Here is a 13,132-nt window from a genome sequence, read left to right as displayed (position 1 = left end):
TATCTAGACAAAATTTCAATAGCAGTTACCGTAATAATTGGAGTAATAAAGAAACTAAGCCATAAAGAAGTTAAATATCATCTAAGGATACATTTGATTAGCTGGATATCTAAGACTTGAGGCCAAATCCCCAGTGTTCTGGTCCATAGGATGTCTTCTCTTTCCTATTTTATCCCTGATAATATAAGTAACAAGGAATAGACTAGAAAAATATGGATAATTCTAATAATTTTGCTATTAATTTAAAAGCACAAATTAGTTAAGCTATTACAGTAATTACACAAAACCCAATTATGACCAAATCCCAAGAAATTAGGGAAAAGTGAATTCTTATCAAAGATCAGGTCAACTTGGTCCTTGGTCAGATAAAGTATACTAAGCAAGTGTTTTCCTTTTTTTTTTTTTTTTAAGACAGAGTCTCACTCTGTCACCCAGGCTGCAGTGGTACAGTGGTGTGAACTCGGCTCACTGCAATCTTGGCTTCCTGAGTTCAAGCGATTCTCTTGCCTCAGCCTCCTGAGTAGCTGGCACCACAGGTGCAAGACACCATTCCCGGCTAATTTTTGTGTTTTTAATAAAGATGGGGGGTTCACCATGTTGGCCAGTCTGGTCTTGAACTCCTGACCTCAAGTGATCCACCTGTCTCGGCCTACCAAAGTGCTAGGATTACAGAAGTGAGCCACCACGCCTGGCCTGCAAGTGCCTTTTCTTAAGGCAATGCAATATCAGCTTTTTAAACTTCTCCTCATGAAACTCCATATAGACAATTTGTTTTGTTGACCAGCAGCCAGATCTAAGTGATGTGTTGAGGTGTTTTCCCCATCCTTTTGCCATGATGTGTCTGGAAATAGAACCGGATGTGATGCTGTGGTCCTGGGCTCTCATTTCTGAGGCCAGGAAGTGTTAGAGAGGGGTTAGGTTATTAGCGATTAACTCTAGGTGTTTCTCAAAAGCAAGGAGGGAGCTTTGCCCACCACTAATTCTTCCACATGTGGTTATTGCCTATCATAAGTTACTACTTCTAGGCGAATTAAAAATGGCTTGTATGCCAAGCAAAATTACTGTCACATTTCACACTTTATTCTCCTTCTGGTTTGTTTTCTTTAGGATTTCAAAATTAGAAATCGCTTCTTGAATTACAGTCTTTTCTTCTTTCTCCCCATATCCTCCCACACTTTTGCTTCTTTTGAGTTTGTACTTCATCTTTGGCTCCAGATATTTTAATTACTAGATAACAAGTATTATAATTTTAGAAAATAGAGATAAAAGATACAGTTTCAGCCATCAAGGAGCTCACAGTCTAGCATGACTGGCAAGAAAGGAATCAGAAAATGACAATACTGTGTGGCAAAAGTTATGTTAGAAATTATTGCTGGTTCCATGTCTCTTTTTAGTAGTATGATCTTGGTTAACCATATAAAACACAAGCAGAGATTTGAGACTAAGTAGAAAAAGCCCCAGTGTATTACGTTTCTATTGCTACATAACAAATTACCCCAGAATTCAGTGGCCTAAAAAACCATTTATTAGTTGGCATTTTCTATGGGCCAGGAATTTGGACCTGAATTAGCTGGGTCCTCTGACTAACAATGCTTTCATCAACCTTGAGGCTGTAGTCATCACAAGGTTTGTCTGGGCTGGATCTGCTCCCAGGCATACTCAGGCAGTTGTTGGCAAGATTCAGTTCCTTGCGAGTTCTTGGACTGAAGGCCTTAGTTCTTTGCTGCTATTGTTTGGAGGCTGCCTTCAGCTTTTATCAGGTGTGCCTGTCCGTAGGACGACCCACAACAGGGCAGCTGGCTTCATCCAGGTGAGCAAGTATAAGTATGCAAGAGAGAGTGCAAGCAAGCAAGGAGTCATAGTTTTATAACCTAATCTCAGAAGTGTCATCCATCACGTTTACCATATTCTATTTGTTAGAAGCAAGTCACTAGGTTCAGCCTATACTCAAAAAATAAGACATCACCCAAGGGAATAAATAACAGGAGGTAAGGATCACTGGGGGCCATTTTGGAAGCTGCCTATCACACCCAGAATAAAAAAATCTATCAAAATATCCTTAAACTTTTTCTAAAAGAAGATAAGAGCATATTTTTCAGGCCTAAAAGTAGCTTATAGTTAATTATTGAATTGACAAATTATCTAATTTCTCCTTAGGTGCAGAATGTACCAGATTGCGTGCAGCCAAAAGGGTTAAACAAAACTGAAGCATGAAGAGGTGCAAAGCACCTCGCATTTATTAGGTCTATATACAAGAAACTGTGTTGGCTGCCTCCATACACTTTGTTTCAGTTTACCTTCAAAAAATGTTGCATGAAATAGGGAGGCAGCCTATCTTAGTGGCAGGGCTGTTTCACAGAGCTATACAGGTTGTACCCTGAAGAACAACAAAGCCATCTCTGACAGTGTGAGCAATACATCTTGGATTGTCCTCTTAGTGGCCCATGTTTCCTTGGGTCTGGAATCAGTACTTTTTTACTAATGCTGTGACCTTCACAAGTTGCTTAACATCTCTAAGCCTTAGTTTCTTCATTTCTAGGATAAGGAAGTCATAATATTAATGAACTCTCAGGACTGCTATGAGGATAAAATGAGATCATCATCATCATCATCACTTACTCAATGCGTACTACAATCCTGGCACTCCTCTAAGTGTTACAAATGTATTAACTCCAACAATAACTCCAGAAGGTAGGTATTTTTATGATCTCATTTTTACCAATGAGGAAAATAAGACATGGAAAGTCAAATAATCTGTATATGGTCACAGAGATAGGAAGTGGTCTGACTCCAAAGTCTGAGTTTTTAATCTCACTATACTATTTCTCTCATTGTGGAGTCAATGCTGTAGTACAATATCTGACAATTAGTACATATTAAATATTAGCTCTTAATTCTATACCCATTTTACTAATAGGAAAACAAAGAATTATAAGTGGTTAATAACTTACCTAAAGAGTAATCCTGACCTTAAATAAGCGACCCAAGATTTTAAACCACATATGGCTGGATTCAAAGCACATGGCATTCTTAGTTTTGCTTTATTTTATTCAGAATGATTATGCCAATCATGATGTGATCTTTGTATAAAGGTAAACAGCTCTACATGACTCGCCCCTCAGGGCATTGCTACATTGTAGTGCAATGCAAACCCTGAAGTTTATAAGAATGATTCAAGACCATCAAGAAAAAGATAAATTTTATAAATTTTATATAATATACTTTTATATAATATACTTTCTGTAAGAAGGACTGAAAGTGTATGACATATTTTAGATTTCCTTCAAATTAAAATAAAGTCAGTTCACTCATATAGTGGGTAAGCTTCAGCTACCTGAAAAATTGATCGATGTTGAGTACCTTATTCCTGGGCGATATCAGTGAAATGAAGTGTGGCTACATAAAATGAGGGATAGTGAATGCAATAGCTTTGGATATTTAGTTACAAAATGAACCACAACAGTCTTAATTCAGTTTCTGCATCAAACTGTGAACAGAGAATGTTCTGCAACCCATGAAAATAATCATGTTTAAAGAATGTGATCTACAAAATGTGTTCAATTTTTAAAAACGCATATGTACCCATCTAACTATACCTTTTCCATATAGTTACATACATCTGATGAAATTATCAATTATGCACTTTTCTTTATGCAGCTGTTATCAAATAATAGAAAATAGAGCTGTTAAATGAAGTGTTATTTTGTAAACAAAACAAGCATTTTACCTGTGAAAACATATGAACCACCAGCAAAGGAATGTGATATTATAAATTCATTATTTTCAGCCTAAATGGGGCTGTCAACACTAGTTGAGGTAAAAAAGAAGTCTTTAATATCTCTGTAATGATCATGCTAGCCTCATCTTACAAAATATCTAAATTAACCTCTCTTGATTTTCCACCCATCTTCCTGGCTTCTCTGCTTTAAGTGTTTTTTGGAGTTTGTCTTTCTTTTTACTTTATTCATGTCCTGATGATAATATTTAGTTTCACACTGTTGAAAATGTTCAGGTGCTGATTTGTTGGCATGCACACTGGAGTGCGGACGCTGCTGCCACTGCCTCAATGGAAAGCTTTGGCTGGCACCTCCCATTGGAGTGTTTTTGTCAGCAGACCAGGAATACCTCAGCCCCTCCAGTGCAGCAGGTGCTTAACCTTGAGGGGCCAAAGAACAAAGCACTGGGCCTAATACCAGTTCCCTAGGGCTAGAGCATGCAGCCCAGGAGTGCTGAGGTGAGTCTTGAGCCCCTGAAAATCTATCAGAAACAAAGCCAGTCAACTGAAGTTAGCTTATACCACAGTCAAATCCTCAAGGGCCTTAAATAATGTAAAAGCAAAAAAACCCACCCAAAGGGCAGCAACTTCAAAGACTAAAGGAACATGAGGCTACACAGATGAGAAAGAACCAGCACAAGAACTCTGGCAACTCAAAAAGCCAGAGTATCTTCTTACTTCCAGGTGATTGCACTAGTTCCTTGGCTATGGCTCTTAACCAGGCTGAGATGGCTGAAATGACAGACATAGAATTCAGGATTTGGATAGAAACAATGATCATCAAGATTAAGGAGAAAGTCAAAACCCAATTTAAGGAATCTAGGGAAACTGATAAAATGATACAAGAGCTGAAATACAAAATAGCCATTTTAAGAAAGATCCAAACTGATCTGATGGAGCTGAAAAACTCACTATATGAATTTCAGAATACAATCACAAATATTAATAGCAGTATAGACCAAAGTGAGGAAAGAATCTGAGAGCTCAAACACTGATTCTTCAAATCAACTCAGTCAGACAAAAATAAAGAAAAAAGAGTAAAAAGAATCAACAAAACCACTGAGAAAGATGGAATTATGTAAAGAGACTAAATGTGTGACTTATTGGTATCCCTCAAAGAGAGGAACAGAAAGAAAATTTCCTCAACTTTTCTAGAGAATTTGACAAATTTAGGAAATGTAGAGAATCCCTGTGAGATACTACACAAGACAACCATCCCCAAGACACATAGTCATCAGATTCTCCAAGGTCAATGTGAAAGAAAAAATAAAGGCAGCTAAAGAGATGGGGCAGGTCACCTGCAAGGAAACCCCATCAGGCTAACAATGGACCTTTCAGCAGAAACTCTACAAGCCAGAGGAGACTGAGGGTCTATATTCAGCATTCTTAAAAAAAGAAATTCTAACCAAGAATTTTGTATTCAGCCAAATTAAGCCTTATAAGCAAAAGAGAAATAACTTTCTTTTTAGACAAGCAAATGCTAAGAGAATTTGTTACCACCAGACCAGCCTTACAAGAGGTCCTTAAGGGAGTGCTAAACATGGAAATGAAAGACTGTTGCTGGCCATCACAAAAGCACACTTAAGTACACAGACTGTTGACACTATAAAGCAACTTTACAATCAAGTCTGCATAACAACCAGCTAACAACATGATGACAGGACCGAATCCACACATATCAATATTAGCCTTGAATGTAAATGAGCTAAATATCCCAATTAAAAGGCACAGAGTAGCAAGCTAGATAAAGAAGCAAGATCCAATTTTATGCTGTCTTCAAGAGACCCATCTCACATGCAATGACACCCATAGGCTCAAAGTAAAGAGATGGAGCTAATTTCAGACAAACAGACTTTAAATCAACAACAATCAAGAAAGACAAAGAAGGTTATTACATAATGATAAAGGGTTTAATTCAACAAGAAGACTTAGTTATTCTAAATATATATGCACTAGACACTGAAGCATCCAGATTCATTTAAAAAAGTTATTAGATGCCTATGAAGAGACTTAGAGACTTAGATAATCACAGAATAAGTGTGGGAGACTTCAACACCTCACTGACAGAACTAGATAGATCATCATGACGGAAGACTAACAAAGATATTCAGGACCTGAATTCAACACTTGACCACATGGATCTAACAGATATCTACAGAACACTCCACAGAACAACCATAGAATATACATCCTTCTCATTTGCACATGGCACATACTCTAAAACTGCTCACACAGTCACCCATAAAATAATTCTCAACAAATTAAAAAAACCCAAAATTATAACAACCACACTCTTGGACCACAGTGCAATAAAAAGAGAAGTCAATACCTAGAATATCTCTCAAAATCATACAATTACATTGAAATTAACCTACTCTTGGATGACTTTTGGGTAAACAGTTAAATGAAGGCAGAAATCAAGACATTATTTGAAACTAATGAAAACAAAGATACAACATACAAGAATCTCTGGGATGGGCCAGGTGTGGTGGCTCATGCCTGTAATCCCAGCACTTTGGGAGTCCAAGGTGGGCAGATCACTTGAGGCCAGGAGTTTGAGACTAGCCAGGGCAACATGGTGAAAGTCTATCTCTACTAAAAATACAAAAATTAACTGGGTGTGGTGGCGCATGCCTGTAATCCCAGCTACTTGAGAGGCTGGGGCATGAGAATTTCTTGAACACGGGAGGCAAAGGTTGCATTGAGCTGAGATCACACCACTGCATTTCAGTCTGGGTGACCGAGCGTGACTCTGTCTAAAAAAATAAGAAAGGAAAAAAAAAATCCCTGGGACACAGCTAAAACAGTATTAACAGAAAAGTTAAGAGCAATCCCAAACTAACAACCTAATACCACACCTAGAGGAACTAGAAAAACAAGACAAATCAACCTTAAAGCTAGCTAGAAGAAAAGAAATAACAAACATCAGAGCTAAATTGAAAAAAGATCTAAATAAACACTATTAGAAATGACAAAGGGGACATTACTGTCAAACCCCACAGAAATAAGAAAAAAAAACCCTCAGTTACTGTTACAAACACCACTTTGCACACAAACTAGAAAACTTAGGAGAAATGAATAAGTCCCTGGAAACATACAACCTCCAAAGATTGAACCAGGAGGAAATTGACAGCCCAAACAGACCAATAACAAGTTCTGAAATTGAATCAGTAATGAAAAGCATACCAACACAAAAAGCCCTGAACCAGACAGATTCACAGCTGAATTCTACCAGATGTATAAAGAAGAGCTGGTGCCAATCCTACTAAAAATATTCCAAAAAATTGAGGAGGAAGGACTCTTTCCTAACTCATTCTATGAGCTCAGCATCATTCTGATACCAAAACCTGGCAAAGACACAACAACTACAACAAAAGAAAACTTGGGGCCAATATATTTGAGGAACATAAGTACAAAAATCCTCAACAAAATACTAGCAAATAAAATCCAGCAGCATATCAAAAAGATAATCCACCGTGATCAAGTAGGCTTTATTCCTGGGATGCAAAGTTGCTTTAATATACAAAAATCAATAAATGTGATTCACCACATAAACAGAAAGAAAAACCAAAATCACACGATTATCTCAATAGATGAAGAAAAGGCTTTCTATAAAATTCTAGATCCCTTCATGTTAAAAACTCTCAACAAACTAGGCATTGAAGGAATATACCTCAAAATAATAAGAACCATCTATGACAAACCCGCAGCCAATATCATATTGAATGGGCAAAAGCTGGAAGCATTTATCTTAGAACCGGAAAAGACAAGGATGCCCATTCTCACCACTCCTATTCGGCATAGTACTGGAAGTCCTAGACAGAACAATCAGGCAAGAGAAAAAAATAAAATTATCCAAATAAGAAAAAAGGAAGTTAAATTATCTTTGTTCATCAATGACATGATTGTATACTTAGTAAACCTAAAGAACCTCCAAAAGACTCCTATTCCTGACAAACAACTTTAGTAAAGTTTCAGGATACAAAAATCAGTAGCATTCCTTTACACCAACAATATGCAAGCTGAGAGCCAAATCAAGAATGCAATCCCATTCACAATAGCCACAAAAAATAAAGTACCCAGGAATACAGCTAACTAATGCGGTGAAAGATTGCTACAATGAGAATTATAAAATACTGCCAAAAGAAATCAGAGACCACACACAAAAAATGGAAAAACATTTCATGCTCATGGATAGGTAGAATAAATATTGTTAAAATGGTCACACTGCACTAAGCAATTTACAGATTTCATGCTATTTCTAGCAAACTACTAATGACATTTTACACAGAATTAGAAAGAACTATTCTGAAATTCATATGGAACCAAAAAAATCCTGAATAGCCAATGCAATCCTAAGCAAAAAGGACAAAGCCAGAGGTACCACACTACCTGACTTCAAGTTACACTACAAGGCTACAGTAACTAAGACAGCATGGTACGTGTACAAAAACAAACACAGACCGTTGCAACAGGTTAAAGAACCCAGAAATAAAGCCACATACCTACAACCATCTGATTTTCAACAAAGTCAACAGAAACAAGTAATGGAGAAAGGACTCCCTATTCAGTAAATGGTGCTGTGCTAACTGGCTAGTCATATGCAGATTATAGAAACTGGACCCCTTCCTTCATTATATGCAAAAATCAACTCAAGATAGATTAAAGACTTAAATGTAAATTCAGAAACCATAAAAAGCCCTGGAAGAAAACCTAGGAAATATTATTCTGGACATAAACATTGGCAAAAATTTCATAATGAAGATGACAAAAGCAATTGCAACAAAAACAAAAATTGACAAGTGCACCTAATTAAATGAAAGAACTTCTGCATAGCAAAAGAAACTATCAAGAGTGAACAGATAACCTACAGACTGGTACAAAATATTTTCAAACTATGCATTCAACAAAGTTCTAATGTCCAGAATCTATAAGAAACTTATACAAATCAACAAGCAAAAAAATAAGCAACCGCATTACAAAATGGGCAAAGGATGTGAACAGATACTTCCCAAAAGAATACATACACATAGCCAGCAAGCATATGAAAAAATGCTCAACATCACTAATCACTGGAAAAATTCTAATAAAAACCACAATGAGATACCATCTCAGACCAGTCAGATTAAAAAGTAAAAAAAAAATAACAGATACTGGCAAGGTTGGGGAGAAAAGGGAATGCTTGTACACTGCTGGTGGGAATATAAGCTAGTTCTGCCATGGTGGAATGCAGTTTGGAAATTTCTCAAAGAACTTAACAATTGACCCAGCAATCCCTTATGGGTTATATACCTAAAGGAAAGTAAATCATTCTACCATAAAGACACAAGCATGCATATGTTCATTACAGCACTATTTACAGTAGCAAAGACATGGATTCAACCTAAATATACAATAATGGACTGGATAAAGAAAATGTGGTACCTAAAATCATAGAATACTACACATTCATAAAAAAGAATGAGATCATGTCCTTTGCAGAAACATGGGTGGAGCCAGAGACCATTATCCTCAGCAAATTAATGCAGGAACAGAAAACAAAATACTACATGTTCTCGCTTATAAGTAGGAGCTAAACAATCTAACAAAGCAACTAAGAAGGGAACAATAGGCACTGGGGCCTACATGAGGGTGGAGAGTGGGAGGAGAGTAAGTATCGAAAAACTACTTGTCCAGTAGTATGCTTAGTAGCTGGGTGACGAAATAATCTGTATACTACATCTCTGTGACACACAACTTACCTATATAAGAAACCCACACATGCACCTCCTGAACCTAAAATAGAAGTTGGAAGAAAAAATAAAATAAAATGAATAAATTTCTCATGTCCTCTACTTCCCTTCCCTAAGACAAACCCAGTTAAGAAAAAAAAAAAAAAGAGAAATTGTTAAGAAGGTAGTTTAATAAATTGGATTCAGCATGTGGCCATTGTAGTCAGAACTATTTTAGATACCTGTTCTGTTAGGAAGTGAAGCAGGGTCCTTAAATTCTTTAAATTTTCACTTTCCTTCTAAGTAAAATGGGCCCAAAGTGGTTGGTTTTTCAGACCCACCTCGTAAGATTGTGCGAAAGATTAAATTATATAATTCATATAAAACTCTCAGTAAAGTACCAGTCAAGTAGTAAGAGATTAATAGATGTTAACTGTTATTGTTAATAATATTATATTTTGCTAATAGCATTATTTATCAATGTTATTCTTTTGAAGAGCTGAGAGCTTCCAAGTCTGTACCTTCAGTTCAGATCCATTTTTTGGGGTCCAGGCCTGCTTCTATCTTTCAAAACAATGCATCTGCTTATCTCTATTTCTGTGACTGTTAGCTTTGCTCATGACTTGGCCTAAACTCTGGAAAAAGCAATGCCATTCACTCTGTCTAGTGGAATCATGAATAGGCTCTTTAATATTCCACGTTCTTTCAGTTATTGGAGCAATTCTGTTTCAATATTTAATCTTTACCCTTATATATTTTATGACTTTGGCCTCAAACTCCATTTAAAGTTCTCTTTTCTCTTCAAAGGATAGTTGGAATTTTCATGTCTTCAGCAGCTGGAGTAGAGTTTCCCCCACCCTCCTTTATCTTCTAGGTGCTAGATCCTCTCTTAGGTTCAGGTGGAGAGGAAGGAGAGGGAACAGGCAAACTTCTCCTTTCTGAACTGGGAGTAGAAGTGGTTACTCGTTAACTGATGAGAAGTCTCTAGCTCACATTGGTCATTTCTGTCATGGAGCACAGGAGGGCCCTGGTCAAGTTTCCTGCTGATTATCTGATATAGGAAATCTAGCTTTGGCTTGGTATTGTCCTCCTTCTCATCTTTCCCTTATTCCACAGCATCTTGCTGCTGGGGTCCCTCTTGGGAGAAGTTCCTGCAAGATAGCTCAAATTCAGCTACCTCTGAGGTGTCTGCTTGCCCCAGCTTTGAGTGTATAAGGGCAGTCCCACTGCTTCCCTCTCTTTTAGCCTTGTCTTCCTTATCTTTTCTCAGCTCACGGTGACCAAGGGGCAGATTAGTGAGTCTGCTGGTTCCACAAGTATACAACTAGAGAACAAAATGCTCTTCTTTTCTTGCAGAAATCCTAGTATTGCATAAGTGATCTTCATGAAGCTTCCTATTCCCTGTGGAGTTTGGAAGGAGAAGCATTCCTGTAGGCTTCTGCTGAGAAGGGAAGAAGAGTCTTCCTGCTTGGACACTGGGCTTCTGAAAAGGCCATGTGCTCTCCTATCTCACAGTTTTCTTTCTTTTACTTTTTTTGTTTGTCTTTTTTCTCTTTTTTTATTCTTTTTTTCTTACCTCACAGTCTTGTGTGTGTTTTGACTGTAACAAGAATGAGCATTGGATGTGGTAGAAAAAATTCTTGGATTAGTGCCTCTCATTAGTCCCTAAAAATACATATGTATCTGGCCCCAACTCCTGGTGACTCTCTAAGCTTATGATGTATTTTTTGGTATGTTTTGTATATAGTTTTGAGCTTCCGCAGTGATTTTTAAAACAGGACAAAATCCCATATGAACATTCTGTTATACTCCATTAAATTGTCAATACCAGAGATACGGGAAAATTGTTTTCTCATTCTAACTTTATATACCCAATATCTAACAAAGCAGCTGCAAAATGGTTGCTACTCAATAAATATTTGTTGAATGAATGAAGGAATGAAAAGCCAAATGTAATACATAGAAAAGTTGATTATAAATTCTTTGGTACACAATAGACAGACAAAACATAATCTAGGAAATATGCACCCTGAGAAATTGCTATCATCATCTTAATACCTTATAACAATGGAAGTTCTTAAACTGGTCCCCTTAATACCATTGTGTTTATTTTCTGTATGTTTATACTTTTATGCTTTGGTTTCATTTTCTACTTATTAGTTAAATGATTATGAGAACTGTGGGGATAAATTTAAAACATTACTCTGTTTCTATAGGGAGTTCTGCTGTAATGCAGTGATTATGAAATGATCTCAAATCTACTCAGAATTATTAAAAGGTACAGTTCAATAAATATTTTTATTTTTGTTAATTCTTCCCCAAATCAGATTAAAACGATCCTTTTACACTTAAGTGATTTCGTCAGTTTTGTATTCATTTTAAATACCAGATTCTTTTTCTAAAATTCAAAGTTTCTGAAAACTTTATTTTTAAGCAATATATTCTGAGAAAACTTAAATCTAAATTCAATTGTTCAGATAAATATGAATACAATTTAATAAAAAGTACTGAATGCTGTGTTTTATAATTCCTTAGAAAATTTGGGAACATTACTAGGTTCCCAAGTAGATTGATAATACCTGAGAGATCAGCCGTGACCAACATTTAGTTACATTAACAGGAATACTTGATATGAGCAAATCCGTACATATTTTTATTAAAAATGCAAATATAAATAATTAAATGATTCTGTTCTAATGCACTTCATTCCAATGCCTAGAACAGGAAAAAAGACATGAACCTCTTTAAGAAGTCATGTTCAAAAAATTGCTAGTAGTTTACAGAGATTACTGAAGAAACAACTGTCAAACTCAGCCAATTGCTTATCGGGAGTGGGCTTAGAAAGGCAAGTTACCAGGGAAACTTCTTCCTCACTGGAAAAGGATAAATGTGTACTAGGAGTCCACATATGGCAAGACTGTAATCTTGCTATGCTTTAATTTTATCTAGGTTAGCCACAGTGGAGAAAACACTGTAGAGACTAGAAGCTAAGAGTGCAGAAGGGCAAAAGCAATTTTTATAACTTTAAGTTGATTATTAGTACTACTAATAATGCTAATGGTAGTGCTTACACTATTAACAAAAATAATTATAAACACTTACAAAGCACTCTGTCTTAGTCATTTGGGCTGCTGTAACAAAAATACCATAGACTGGGTAGCTTAAACAACAAATATTTATTTCTTACATTTCTGGAAGTTGGGATCAAAGTGTGAGCAGATTCAGTGTCTGGTGAGGGCTTGCTTCCTGGTGCATAGATGGCCATCTTCTTGCTGTGTAATTTTTTTTTTTTTTTTTTTTTTTTAAGACGGAGTCTCGCTCTGTCAGTCTGTTGCCCAGGTTGGAGTGCAGTGGTGTGATCTCGGCTCACTGCGACCTCTGCCTCAGGGGTTCAGGTGATTCTCCTGCCTCAGCCTCATGAGTAGCTGGGAATACAGGCACTTGCCACCATGCCCAGCTAATTTTTGTATTTTTAGTAGAGACGGGGTTTCCATAACAATGGAAATTAGGCTATAGTATATAAATTTTAGGGGGACACATCCATTCAATAGCCTGCTCTATAGTTTAAAAATTGCACTCTTTTGAATTCTGTCTTTTGGGAGACATTATTGCCATCAGTCTCATAATAGAGATGAGAAAACTAAAG

The 13,132-nt window shown here is 36.7% G+C and overlaps 1 long non-coding RNA gene across 1 annotated transcript in view; it reads left to right on the top strand.

The window, feature by feature from the left end:
• LOC130541797 (uncharacterized) overlaps nucleotides 1–12,855 on the top strand; it is a 42,811-nt gene extending 29,956 nt beyond the window's left edge. Inside the window, exons 2-3 of the long non-coding RNA XR_008955920.2 lie at nucleotides 2,540–2,691; nucleotides 10,843–12,855. This is a non-coding gene — a long non-coding RNA (uncharacterized LOC130541797). The remainder of the gene's footprint in view (nucleotides 1–2,539; nucleotides 2,692–10,842) is intronic.
• The last annotated feature ends 277 nt before the right edge of the window (nucleotides 12,856–13,132 follow it).

This window comes from Pan paniscus, chromosome 1 (genome assembly GCF_029289425.2).
Source record: "Pan paniscus chromosome 1, NHGRI_mPanPan1-v2.0_pri, whole genome shotgun sequence".
Taxonomy (NCBI): domain Eukaryota; kingdom Metazoa; phylum Chordata; class Mammalia; order Primates; family Hominidae; genus Pan; species Pan paniscus.
Note: the sequence above shows the minus strand (reverse complement) of the source record. Positions and strands in the feature narration are given on the sequence as shown.